This window comes from Palaemon carinicauda, chromosome 27 (genome assembly GCF_036898095.1).
Source record: "Palaemon carinicauda isolate YSFRI2023 chromosome 27, ASM3689809v2, whole genome shotgun sequence".
Classification (NCBI taxonomy): domain Eukaryota; kingdom Metazoa; phylum Arthropoda; class Malacostraca; order Decapoda; family Palaemonidae; genus Palaemon; species Palaemon carinicauda.
The window spans coordinates 17,347,273-17,359,772 of NC_090751.1; the positions used below are offsets into that span (position 1 = coordinate 17,347,273).

General features: G+C 41.8%; 1 protein-coding gene across 1 annotated transcript in view; it reads left to right on the top strand.

The window, feature by feature from the left end:
* LOC137620578 (collagen alpha-1(XVIII) chain-like) overlaps positions 1 to 12,500 on the top strand; it is a 467,446-nt gene that overhangs the window by 34,327 nt on the left and 420,619 nt on the right. The window lies entirely within an intron of this gene.

Genomic DNA, 12,500 nt, shown 5'->3' on the forward strand with positions numbered 1-12,500 from the left:
TCTTACCCAGGAATTGAACGTTGCTGGGACTTTTTTCTTTTTCTTACCCAGGAATTGAACGTTGCTGGGACTTTTTTCTTTTTCTTACCCTGGAATTGACCGTTGCTGGGACTTTTCTTTTTCCTACCGTGGAATTGACCGTTGCTGGGACTTTTTTCTTTTTCTTACCCAGGAATTGAACGTTGCTGGGACTTTTTCTTTTTCTTACTGAGGAATTGAACGTTGCTGGGACTTTTTTCTTTTTCTTACCGAGGAATTGAACGTTGCTGGGACTTATTTCTTTTTCTTACCGTGGAATTGAACGTTGCTGGGACTTATTTCTTTTTCTTACCGAGGAATTGAACGTTGCTGGGACTTTTCTTTTTCTTACCGTGGAATTGAACGTTGCTGGGACTTTTTTTTCTTACCCTGGAATTGAACGTTACTGGGACTTTTCTTTTTCTTACCCTGGAATTGAACGTTGCTGGGGTTTTTTTCTTTTTCTTACCCTGGAATTGAACGTTGCTGGGACTTTTTTCTTTTTCTTACCTTGGAATTGACCGTTGCTGGGACTTTTCTTTTACCTACCGTGGAATTGACCGTTGCTGGGACTTTTTTTTTTTCTTACCCAGGAATTGAACGTTGCTGGGACTTTTTCTTTTTCTTACTGAGGAATTGAACGTTGCTGGGACTTTTTTCTTTTTCTTACCGAGGAATTGAACGTTGCTGGGACTTATTTCTTTTTCTTACCGTGGAATTGAATGTTGCTGGGGTTTTTTTCTTTTTCTTACCCTGGAATTGAACGTTGCTGGGACTTTTCATTTTTCTTACCGTGGAATTGAACGTTGCTGGGACTTTTTTCTTTTTCTTACAGTGGAATTGAACGATGCTGGGACTTTTTTCTTTTTCTTACCGAGGAATTGAACGTTACTGGGACTTTTTTCTTTTTCTTACCGTGGAATTGAACGTTGCTGGGACTTTTCTTTTTCTTACCGTGGAATTGAACGTTGCTGGGACTTTTTTTTCTTACCCTGGAATTGAACGTTGCTGGGACTTTTCTTTTTCTTACCGTGGAATTGAACGTTGCTGGGACTTCTCTTTTTCTTACCCTGAAATTGAACGTTGCTTGGACTTTTCTGTTTCTTACCCTGGAATTGAACGTTGCTGGGAATTTTTCTTTTTTCTTACCGTGGAATTGAACGTTGCTGGGACTTCTCTTTTTCTTACCCTGAAATTGAACGTTGCTTGGACTTTTCTGTTTCTTACCCTGGAATTGAACGTTGCTGGGAATTTTTCTTTTTTCTTACTGTGGAATTGAACGTTGCTGGGACTTTTTTCTCTTTTTTACTGTGGAATTGAACGTTGCTGGGAATTTTTCTTTTTTCTTACCCTGGAATTGAACATTGCTTGGGCTTTTTTCTGTTTCTTACCCTGGAATTGAACGTTGCTGGGAATTTTTCTTTTTTCTTACCGTAGAATTGAACGTTGCTGGGACTTTTTTCTTTTTCTTACCGTGGAATTGAACGTTGCTGGGACTTTTTTCTTTTTCTTGCCGTGGAATTGAACGTTGCTGGGAATTTTTCTTTTTTCTTACCGTGGAATTGGACGTTGCTGGGACTTTTTTCTTTTTCTTACCGTGGAATTGAACGTTGCTGGGACTTTTTTCTTTTTCTTGCCGTGGAATTGGACGTTCCTGGGACTTTTTTCTTTTTCTTACCGTGGAATTGAACGTTGCTGGGACTTTTTTCTTTTTCTTACCGTGGAATTGAACGTTGCTGGGACTTTTTTCTTTTTCTTGCCGTGGAATTGAACGTTGCTGGGAATTTTTCTTTTTTCTTACCCTGGAATTGAACGTTGCTGGGACTTTTTTCTGACCCTGGAATTGAACGTTGCTGGGAAATTTTTTTTTCTTACCGTGGAATTGGATGTTCCTGGGACTTTTTCCTTTTTCATACCGGGAATTGGACGTTGCTGACACTTTTTCCTTTTTCATAGCGGGAATTGGACGTTGCTGGCACTTTTTCCTTTTTCTTGCCTTGGAATTGGACGTTGCTGGGACTTTTTCCTTTCTCATACCGGGAATTGGACGTAGCTGGGACTTTTTCCTTTATCTTGCCTTGGAATTGGACGTTGCTGGGACTTTTTCCTTTTTCTTGCCGTGGAATTGGACGTTGCTGGAACTTTTTCCTTTTTCTTGCCGTGGAATTGGAAGTTGCTGGGACATTTTCCTTTTTCATACCGGGAATTGGACGTTGCTGGCACTTTTTCCTTTTTCTTGCCTTGGAATTGGATGTTGCTGGGACTTTTTCCTTTTTCTTGCCGTGGAATTGGAAGTTGCTGGGACATTTTCCTTTTTCATACCGGAATTGGACGTTGCTGGCACTTTTTCCTTTTTCTTGCCTTGGAATTGAACGTTGCTGGGACTTTTTCCTTTTTCTTGCCGTGGAATTGGACGTTGCTGGGACTTTTTCCTTTTTCTTGCCGTGGAATTGGAAGTTGCTGGGACTTTTTTCCTTTTTGTTGCCGTGGAATTGGACGTTGCTGGGACTTTTTCCTTTTTCTTGCCGTGGAATTGGACGTTGCTGGGACTTTTTCCTTTTTGTTGCCGTGGAATTGGACGTTGCTGGGACTTTTTCCTTTTTCTTGCCGTGGAATTGGATGTTGCTGGGACTTTTTCCTTTTTCTTGCCGTGGAATTGGACGTTGCTGGGACTTTTTCCTTTTTCTTGCCGTGGAATTGGACGTTGCTGGCACTTTTTCCTTTTTCTTGCCGTGGAATTGGACGTTGCTGGGACTTTTTCCTTTTTCTTGCCTTGGAATTGGACGTTGCTGGCACTTTTTCCTTTTTCTTGCCTTGGAATTGGATGTTGCTGGGACTTTTTCCTTTTTCTTGCCGTGGAATTGGAAGTTGCTGGGACATTTTCCTTTTTCATACCGGAATTGGACGTTGCTGGCACTTTTTCCTTTTTCTTGCCTTGGAATTGAACGTTGCTGGCACTTTTTCCTTTTTCTTGCCTTGGAATTGGACGTTGCTGGGACTTTTTCCTTTTTCTTGCCGTGGAATTGGACGTTGCTGGGACTTTTTCCTTTTTGTTGCCGTGGAATTGGACGTTGCTGGGACTTTTTCCTTTTTCTTGCCGTGGAATTGGACGTTGCTGGGACTTTTTCCTTTTTCTTGCCGTGGAATTGGACGTTGCTGGAACTTTTTCCTTTTTCTTGCCGTGGAATTGGAAGTTGCTGGGACATTTTCCTTTTTCATACCGGGAATTGGACGTTGCTGGCACTTTTTCCTTTTTCTTGCCTTGGAATTGGATGTTGCTGGGACTTTTTCCTTTTTCTTGCCGTGGAATTGGAAGTTGCTGGGACATTTTCCTTTTTCATACCGGAATTGGACGTTGCTGGCACTTTTTCCTTTTTCTTGCCTTGGAATTGAACGTTGCTGGGACTTTTTCCTTTTTCTTGCCGTGGAATTGGACGTTGTTGGGACTTTTTCCTTTTTCTTGCCGTGGAATTGGAAGTTGCTGGGACTTTTTTCCTTTTTGTTGCCGTGGAATTGGACGTTGCTGGGACTTTTTCCTTTTTCTTGCCGTGGAATTGGACGTTGCTGGGACTTTTTCCTTTTTGTTGCCGTGGAATTGGACGTTGCTGGGACTTTTTCCTTTTTCTTGCCGTGGAATTGGATGTTGCTGGGACTTTTTCCTTTTTCTTGCCGTGGAATTGGACGTTGCTGGGACTTTTTCCTTTTTCTTGCCGTGGAATTGGACGTTGCTGGGACTTTTTCCTTTTTCTTGCCGTGGAATTTGACGTTGCTGGGACTTTTTCCTTTTTCTTGCCTTGGAATTGGACGTTGCTGGCACTTTTTCCTTTTTCTTGCCTTGGAATTGGATGTTGCTGGGACTTTTTCCTTTTTCTTGCCGTGGAATTGGAAGTTGCTGGGACATTTTCCTTTTTCATACCGGAATTGGACGTTGCTGGCACTTTTTCCTTTTTCTTGCCTTGGAATTGAACGTTGCTGGCACTTTTTCCTTTTTCTTGCCTTGGAATTGGACGTTGCTGGGACTTTTTCCTTTTTCTTGCCGTGGAATTGGACGTTGCTGGGACTTTTTCCTTTTTCTTGCCGTGGAATTGGACGTTGCTGGGACTTTTTCCTTTTTCTTGCCGTGGAATTGGACGTTGCTGGGACTTTTTCCTTTTTCTTGCCGTGGAATTGGACGTTGCTGGGACATTTTCCATTTTCTTGCCGTGGAATTGGACGTTGCTGGGACTTTTTCCTTTTTCTTGCCGTGGAATTGGACGTTGCTGGGACTTTTTCCTTTTTCTTGCCGTGGAATTGGACGTTGCTGGGACTTTTTCCTTTTTCTTGCCGTGGAATTGGACGTTGCTGGGACTTTTTCCTTTTTGTTGCCGTGGAATTGGACGTTGCTGGGACTTTTTCCTTTTTCTTGCCGTGGAATTGGACGTTGCTGGGACTTTTTCCTTTTTCTTGCCGTGGAATTGGACGTTGCTGAGACTTTTTCCTTTTTCTTGCCGTGGAATTGGACGTTGCTGGGACTTTTTCCTTTTTCTTGCCGTGGAATTGGACGTTGCTGGGACATTTTCCTTTTTCTTGCCGTGGAATTGGACGTTGCTGGGACTTTTTCCTTTTTCTTGCCGTGGAATTGGACGTTGCTGGGACTTTTCCCTTTTTCTTGCCGTGGAATTGGACGTTGCTGGGACTTTTTCCTTTTCTTGCCGTGGAATTGGACGTTGCTGGGACATTTTCCTTTTTCATACCGGGAATTGGACGTTGCTGGGACTTTTCTTTTTCTTACAGTGAAATTGAACATTGCTGGAACTTTTTTCTTTTTTTACCGTGGAATTGAACGTTACTGGGACTTCTCTTTTTCTTACCCTGAAATTGAACGTTGCTTGGACTTTTTTCTTTTTTTTACCCTGAAATTGGACGTTGCCGGGACTTTTCTGTTTCTTACCCTGGAATTAAACATTGCTGGGATTTTTCTTTTTTCTTACTGTGGAATTGAACATTGTTGAAACTTTTATCTTTTTTTTACCTTGGAATTGAACATTTCTTGGACTCTTCTTTTTCTTACCCTGGAATTGAACATTGCTGGGACTTTTCTGTTTCTTACCCTGGAATTGAACGTGGCTGGGAATTTTTCTTTTTTCTTACCGTGGAATTGAACATTGCTGGGACTTTTTTCTCTTTCTTACTGTGGAATTGAACGTTTCTGGAAATTTTTCTTTTTTCTTACCCTGGAATTGAACATTGCTTGGACTTTTTTCTCTTTCTTACCCTGGAATTGAACGTTGCTGGGACTTTTCTGTTTCCTACCCTGGAATTGAACGTTGCTGGGAAATTTTCTTTTTTCTTACCGTGGAATTGAACGTTGCTGGGACTTTTTTCTTTTTCTTACTGTGGAATTGAACGTTGCTGGGAATTTTTCTTTTTTTTTTACCCTGGAATTGAACGTTGCTGGGACTTTTTTCTGACCCTGGAATTGAATGTTGTTGGGAAATTTTTTTTTCTTACCCTGGAATTGAACGTTCCTGGGACTTTTTCCTTTTTCATACCGTGGAATTGGACGTTGCTGGCACTTTTTCCTTTTTCATACCGGGAATTGGACGTTGCTGGGACTTTTTTCTTTTTCTTGCCTTGGAATTGGACGTTGCTGGGACTTTTTCCTTTCTCATACCGGGAATTGGACGTTGCTGGGACTTTTTCCTTTTTCTTGCCTTGGAATTGGACGTTGCTGGGACTTTTTCCTTTTTCATATCGAGAATTGGACGTTGCTGGCACTTTTTCCTTTTTCATACCGGGAATTGGACTTTGCTGGGACTTTTTCCTTTTTCTTGCCTTGGAATTGGACGTTGTGGGACTTTTTCCTTTTTCTTGCCGTGGAATTGGACGTTGCTGGGACTTTTTCCTTTCTCTTGCCGTGGAATTGGAAGTTGCTGGGACATTTTCCTTTTTCATACCGGGAATTGGACGTTGCTGGGACTTTTTCCTTTTTCTTGCCTTGGAATTGGACGTTGCTGGGACTTTTTCCTTTTTCTTGCCGTGGAATTGGAAGTTGCTGGGACATTTACCTTTTTCATACCGGGAATTGGACGTTGCTGGCACTTTTTCCTTTTTCTTGCCTTGGAATTGGACGTTGCTGGGACTTTTTCCTTTTTCTTGCCGTGGAATTGGAAGTTGCTGGGACATTTACCTTTTTCTTGCCGTGGAATTGGACGTTGCTGGGACTTTTTCCTTTTTCTTGCCGTGGAATTGGACGTTGCTGGGACTTTTTCCTTTTTCTTGCCGTGGAATTGGACGTTGCTGGGACATTTTCCTTTTTTTTGCCGTGGAATTGGACGTTGCTGGGACTTTTTCCTTTTTCTTACTGTGGAATTGGACGTTGCTGGGACTTTTTCCTTTTTCTTGCCATGGAATTGGACGTTGCTGGGACTTTTTCCTTTTTCTTGCCGTGGAATTAGACGTTGCTGGGACATTTTCCTTTTTCTTGCCGTGGAATTGGAAGTTGCTGGGACTTTTTCCTTTTTCTTGCCGTGGAATTGGACGTTGCTGGGACTTTTTCCTTTTTCTTGCCGTGGAATTGGAAGTTGCTGGCACTTTTTCCTTTTTCTTGCCGTGGAATTGGACGTTGCTGGGACTTTTTCCCTTTTTCTTGCCGTGGAATTGGACGTTGCTGGGACTTTTTCCTTTTTGTTGCCGTGGAATTGGACGTTGCTGGCACTTTTTCCTTTTTTTTGCCGTGGAATTGGACGTTGCTGGCACTTTTTCCTTTTTCTTACTGTGGAATTGGACGTTGCTGGGACTTTTTCCTTTTTCTTGCCATGGAATTGGACGTTGCTGGGACTTTTTCCTTTTTCTTGCCGTGGAATTAGACGTTGCTGGGACATTTTCCTTTTTCTTGCCGTGGAATTGGACGTTGCTGGGACTTTTTCCCTTTTTCTTGCCGTGGAATTGGACGTTGCTGGGACTTTTTCCTTTTTGTTGCCGTGGAATTGGACGTTGCTGGCACTTTTTCCTTTTTTTTGCCGTGGAATTGGACGTTGCTGGCACTTTTTCCTTTTTCTTACTGTGGAATTGGACGTTGCTGGGACTTTTTCCTTTTTCTTGCCATGGAATTGGACGTTGCTGGGACTTTTTCCTTTTTCTTGCCGTGGAATTAGACGTTGCTGGGACATTTTCCTTTTTCTTGCCGTGGAATTGGACGTTGCTGGGACTTTTTCCTTTTTCTTGCCGTGGAATTGGACGTTGCTGGGACTTTTTCCTTTTTCTTGCCGTGGAATTGGACGTTGCTGGGACATTTTCCTTTTTCTTGCCGTGGAATTGGACGTTGCTGGGACTTTTTCCTTTTTCTTGCATTGGAATTGGACGTTGCTGCGACTTTTTCCTTTTTCTTGCCGTGAAATTGGACGTTGCTGGGACTTTTTCCTTTTTCTTGCCGTGGAATTGGAAGTTGCTGGGACATTTTCCTTTTTCATACCGGAAATTGGACGTTGCTGGCACTTTTTCCTTTTTCTTGCCGTGGAATTGGACGTTCCTGGGACTTTTTCCTTTTTCTTGCCGTGGAATTGGACGTTCCTGGGACTTTTTCCTTTTTCTTGCCGTGGAATTGGACGTTGCTGGGACTTTTTCCTTTTCTTGCCGTGGAATTAGACGTTGCTGGGACATTTTCCTTTTTCTTGCCGTGGAATTGGACGTTCCTGGGACTTTTTCCTTTTTCTTGCCGTGGAATTGGACGTTCCTGGGACTTTTTCCTTTTTCTTGCCGTGGAATTGGACGTTGCTGGGACTTTTTCCTTTTTCTTGCCGTGGAATTAGACGTTGCTGGGACATTTTCCTTTTTCTTGCCGTGGAATTGGACGTTCCTGGGACATTTTCCTTTTTCTTGCCGTGGAATTGGACGTTCCTGGGACTTTTTCCTTTTACTTGCCGTGGAATTGGACGTTGCTGGGACTTTCCTTTTTCTTGCCGTGGAATTAGACGTTGCTGGGACATTTTCCTTTTTCTTGCCGTGGAATTGGACGTTGCTGGGACTTTTTCCTTTTTCTTGCCGTGGAATTGTACGTTGCTGGGACTTTTTCCTTTTTCTTGCCGTGGAATTGGACGTTGCTGGGACATTTTCCTTTTTCTTGCCGTGGAATTGGACGTTGCTGGGACTTTTTCCTTTTTCTTGCCGTGGAATTGGACGTTGCTGGGACTTTTTCCTTTTTCTTGCCGTGGAATTGGACGTTGCTGGGACTTTTTCCTTTTTCTTGCCGTGGAATTGGAAGTTGCTGGGACATTTTCCTTTTTCATACCGGAAATTGGACGTTGCTGGCACTTTTTCCTTTTTCTTGCCGTGGAATTGGAAGTTGCTGGGACATTTTCCTTTTTCTTGCCGTGGAATTGGAAGTTGCTGGGACATTTTCCTTTTTCATACCGGAAATTGGACGTTGCTGGCACTTTTTCCTTTTTCTTGCCGTGGAATTGGAAGTTGCTGGGACATTTTCCTTTTTCATACCGGAAATTGGACGTTGCTGGCACTTTTTCCTTTTTCTTGCTGTGGAATTGGAAGTTGCTGGGACATTTTCCTTTTTCATACCGGGAATTGGACGTTGCTGGGACCTTTTCCTTTTTCTTGCCGTGGAATTGGACGTTGCTGGGACTTTTTCCTTTTTCTTACTGTGGAATTGGACGTTGCTGGGACTTTTTCCTTTTTCTTGCCATGGAATTGGACGTTGCTGGGACTTTTTCCTTTTTCTTGCCGTGGAATTAGACGTTGCTGGGACATTTTCCTTTTTCTTGCCGTGGAATTGGACGTTCCTGGGACTTTTTCCTTTTTCTTGCCGTGGAATTGGACGTTCCTGGGACTTTTTCCTTTTTCTTGCCGTGGAATTGGACGTTGCTGGGACATTTTCCTTTTTCTTGCCGTGGAATTGGACGTTGCTGGGACTTTTTCCTTTTTCTTGCCGTGGAATTGGACGTTGCTGGGACTTTTTCCTTTTTCTTGCCGTGGAATTGGACGTTGCTGGGACTTTTTCCTTTTTCTTGCCGTGGAATTGGAAGTTGCTGGGACATTTTCCTTTTTCATACCGGAAATTGGACGTTGCTGGCACTTTTTCCTTTTTCTTGCCGTAGAATTGGTCGTTCCTGGGACTTTTTCCTTTTTCTTGCCGTGGAATTGGATGTTCCTGGGACTTTTTCCTTTTTCTTGCCGTGGAATTGGACGTTGCTGGGACTTTTTCCTTTTTCTTGCCGTGGAATTAGACGTTGCTGGGACATTTTCCTTTTTCTTGCCGTGGAATTGGACGTTCCTGGGACTTTTTCCTTTTTCTTGCCGTGGAATTGGACGTTCCTGGGACTTTTTCCTTTTTCTTGCCGTGGAATTGGACGTTGCTGGGACTTTTTCCTTTTTCTTGCCGTGGAATTAGACGTTGCTGGGACATTTTCCTTTTTCTTGCCGTGGAATTGGACGTTCCTGGGACATTTTCCTTTTTCTTGCCGTGGAATTGGACGTTGCTGGGACTTTTTCCTTTTTCTTGCCGTGGAATTGGACGTTGCTGGGACTTTTTCCTTTTTCTTGCCGTGGAATTAGACGTTGCTGGGACATTTTCCTTTTTCTTGCCGTGGAATTGGACGTTCCTGGGACTTTTTCCTTTTTCTTGCCGTGGAATTGGACGTTGCTGGGACTTTTCCCTTTTTCTTGCCGTGGAATTGGACGTTGCTGGGACATTTTCCTTTTTCTTGCCGTGGAATTGGACGTTGCTGGGACTTTTTCCTTTTTCTTGCCGTGGAATTGGACGTTGCTGGGACTTTTTCCTTTTTCTTGCTGTGGAATTGGACGTTGCTGGGACTTTTTCCTTTTTCTTGCCGTGGAATTGGAAGTTGCTGGGACATTTTCCTTTTTCATACCGGAAATTGGACGTTGCTGGCACTTTTTCCTTTTTCTTGCCGTGGAATTGGAAGTTGCTGGGACATTTTCCTTTTTCTTGCCGTGGAATTGGAAGTTGCTGGGACATTTTCCTTTTTCATACCGGAAATTGGACGTTGCTGGCACTTTTTCCTTTTTCTTGCCGTGGAATTGGAAGTTGCTGGGACATTTTCCTTTTTCATACCGGAAATTGGACGTTGCTGGCACTTTTTCCTTTTTCTTGCTGTGGAATTGGAAGTTGCTGGGACATATTCCTTTTTCATACCGGGAATTGGACGTTGCTGGGACCTTTTCCTTTTTCTTGCCGTGGAATTGGACGTTGCTGGGACTTTTTCCTTTTTCTTGCCGTGGAATTGGACGTTGCTGGGACTTTTTCCTTTTCCTTGCCGTGGATTTGGACGTTGCTGGGACATTTTCCTTTTTCATACCGGGAATTGGACGTTGCTGGGACATTTTCCTTTTTCTTGCCTTGGAATTGGACGTTGCTGGGACATTTTCCTTTTTCTTGCCGTGGAATTGGACGTTGCTGGGACTTTTTCCTTTTTCTTGTCGTGGAATTGGACGTTGCTGGCACTTTTTCCTTTTTCTTGCCTTGGAATTGGACGTTGCTGGGACATTTTCCTTTTTCTTGCCGTGGAATTGGACGTTGCTGGGACTTTTTCCTTTTTCTTGTCGTGGAATTGGACGTTGCTGGGACTTTTTCCTTTTTCTTGCCGTGGAATTGGACGTTGCTGAGACTTTTTCCTTTTTCCTGCTGTGGAATTGAACGTTGTTGGGATATTTTCCTTTTTTTTTGCCGTGGAATTGGACGTTGCTGGGACTTTTTCCTTTTTCTGGCAGTGGAATTGAACGTTGCTGGGATATTTTCCTTTTTCTTGCCGTGGAATTGGACGTTGTTGGGACTTTTTCCTTTTTCTTGCCGTGGAAATGGACGTTGCTGGGACTTTTTCCTTTTTCTTACCTAGGAATTGAACGTTGCTGGGACTTTTTCTTTTTCTTACCTAGGAATTGAACATTGCTCTAGTCATGAACTACAGGTGAATAGTAGTACCATAAACATAATTTTAAAGACATTTGACCTCGACTTTTGATCATTCGATCATGCCCTGTCGTATGCTTGGGAATATAAGTAGAAGTAAACCCGAAAGTTTCCACTGATTCTGCAACAAGTACAACTGACAAAACATTGAAAACTTGACTCTGACCTTAGTTTTTTCCATTTAAAGGTCAAACATGGTCAATTTAGTTGAGGGTACTGTAGAACACAAATGTTTATTAAGGGTGCAGTGAATGTCATATTTGAAAAAAAAAATAAAGTCTAATTATAATCCTGATTCCTAAAATATTCAATTATCTGAATAGTATCACCCATTTCTTTATTAAGGTTGAGGATCTACTCCTTAGTTTTCTTATTCACGGCAAAACAAAAACACATTTCAACTTCCTTGACTATTTTAATGTTATTTAATTCCAAGAGCTATCTTGTTTTTCTATACTGATAATGTAAATATGTTCATGGAAATATAGAGTAATCATATCTCACGAATGATGCTTCTATTCTTCGAAAATTTATTGAGGTGGTCAGTGTCAAATATCTTTTGACAATTTTTTTTTTTAGTTTAATTTTAACTTTTATAAATTACTAAGAAAAAATGTTGATAGTATTAATACTATTAAAAAAATGAGAGCAATGATCATGAATTAGCTCCTATATTGTCAGATCTAAGTTTCAGATATTCGTTTTTATAGATTGAAACACGATTCACTATATATAGATATTTAGAAAAGTATTTAAAACTGTGAGTTCGGAAGCTATTAATACGAGAGGTTCTATAAATAGGCAAAGATTGATTTATCGCCATGAGAGACCCTTTTTTTTACACTAATTCATTCAATTTTATCACCATTTTATTGCCTAATTTTGTTTGTTTATTATCTGGAGGTTTTTATTTTTTCTTAATTTGAGATGAAATTTAATTGTTATAGGTTCTATTGAACAGCACTGACGAACAAGCTTGAAGCATAATGATTATGAAGCATGGTATGTTTTTACGAGCGAAGCTATTCATGGCCTAAGAGAAGAGTTGACCGAATAACATGAGACAGAAAAGCTCAGTTGGCTGGTGGCAGCGGTTGAGGAAGGTCGTGCAGCGCCCCTCTCAAGAGATCTTAAAAGCCAAGCCGCTACGATCCTCTCTCCTCTCTTCTGTGCCTTATACTCGTGCCTTGTGCTTGCTCTTTAGAAGGCCTTCGAGATCTCATTCACAGCGTTGTCATGTTCACTAAATAATCTAGAATTTAGCCATACATTTGTTTTAAAAGTTCTATGAATGAAGTTAGTGAATAGTAAAAATAATAAATTCGTTGTTGCTTCAAAGTTTATGGAGACCCGGTGTTCCACCTGAGTTGTCGGTCGCCTTTGATATTTGGTCCACGGAGGTTTTTCTATTTTATTATTAATTTCAAGTATTTAAAAACATCTATTGGAGAAAGTTATCATAAACTCGTCCGCCAAAGAAGTATACATAACACTTCAAGAATCTGTCAAGAATTACTACCTAAAACAAGATTTATACACAAGGAAATTTCGGTGACTTGTT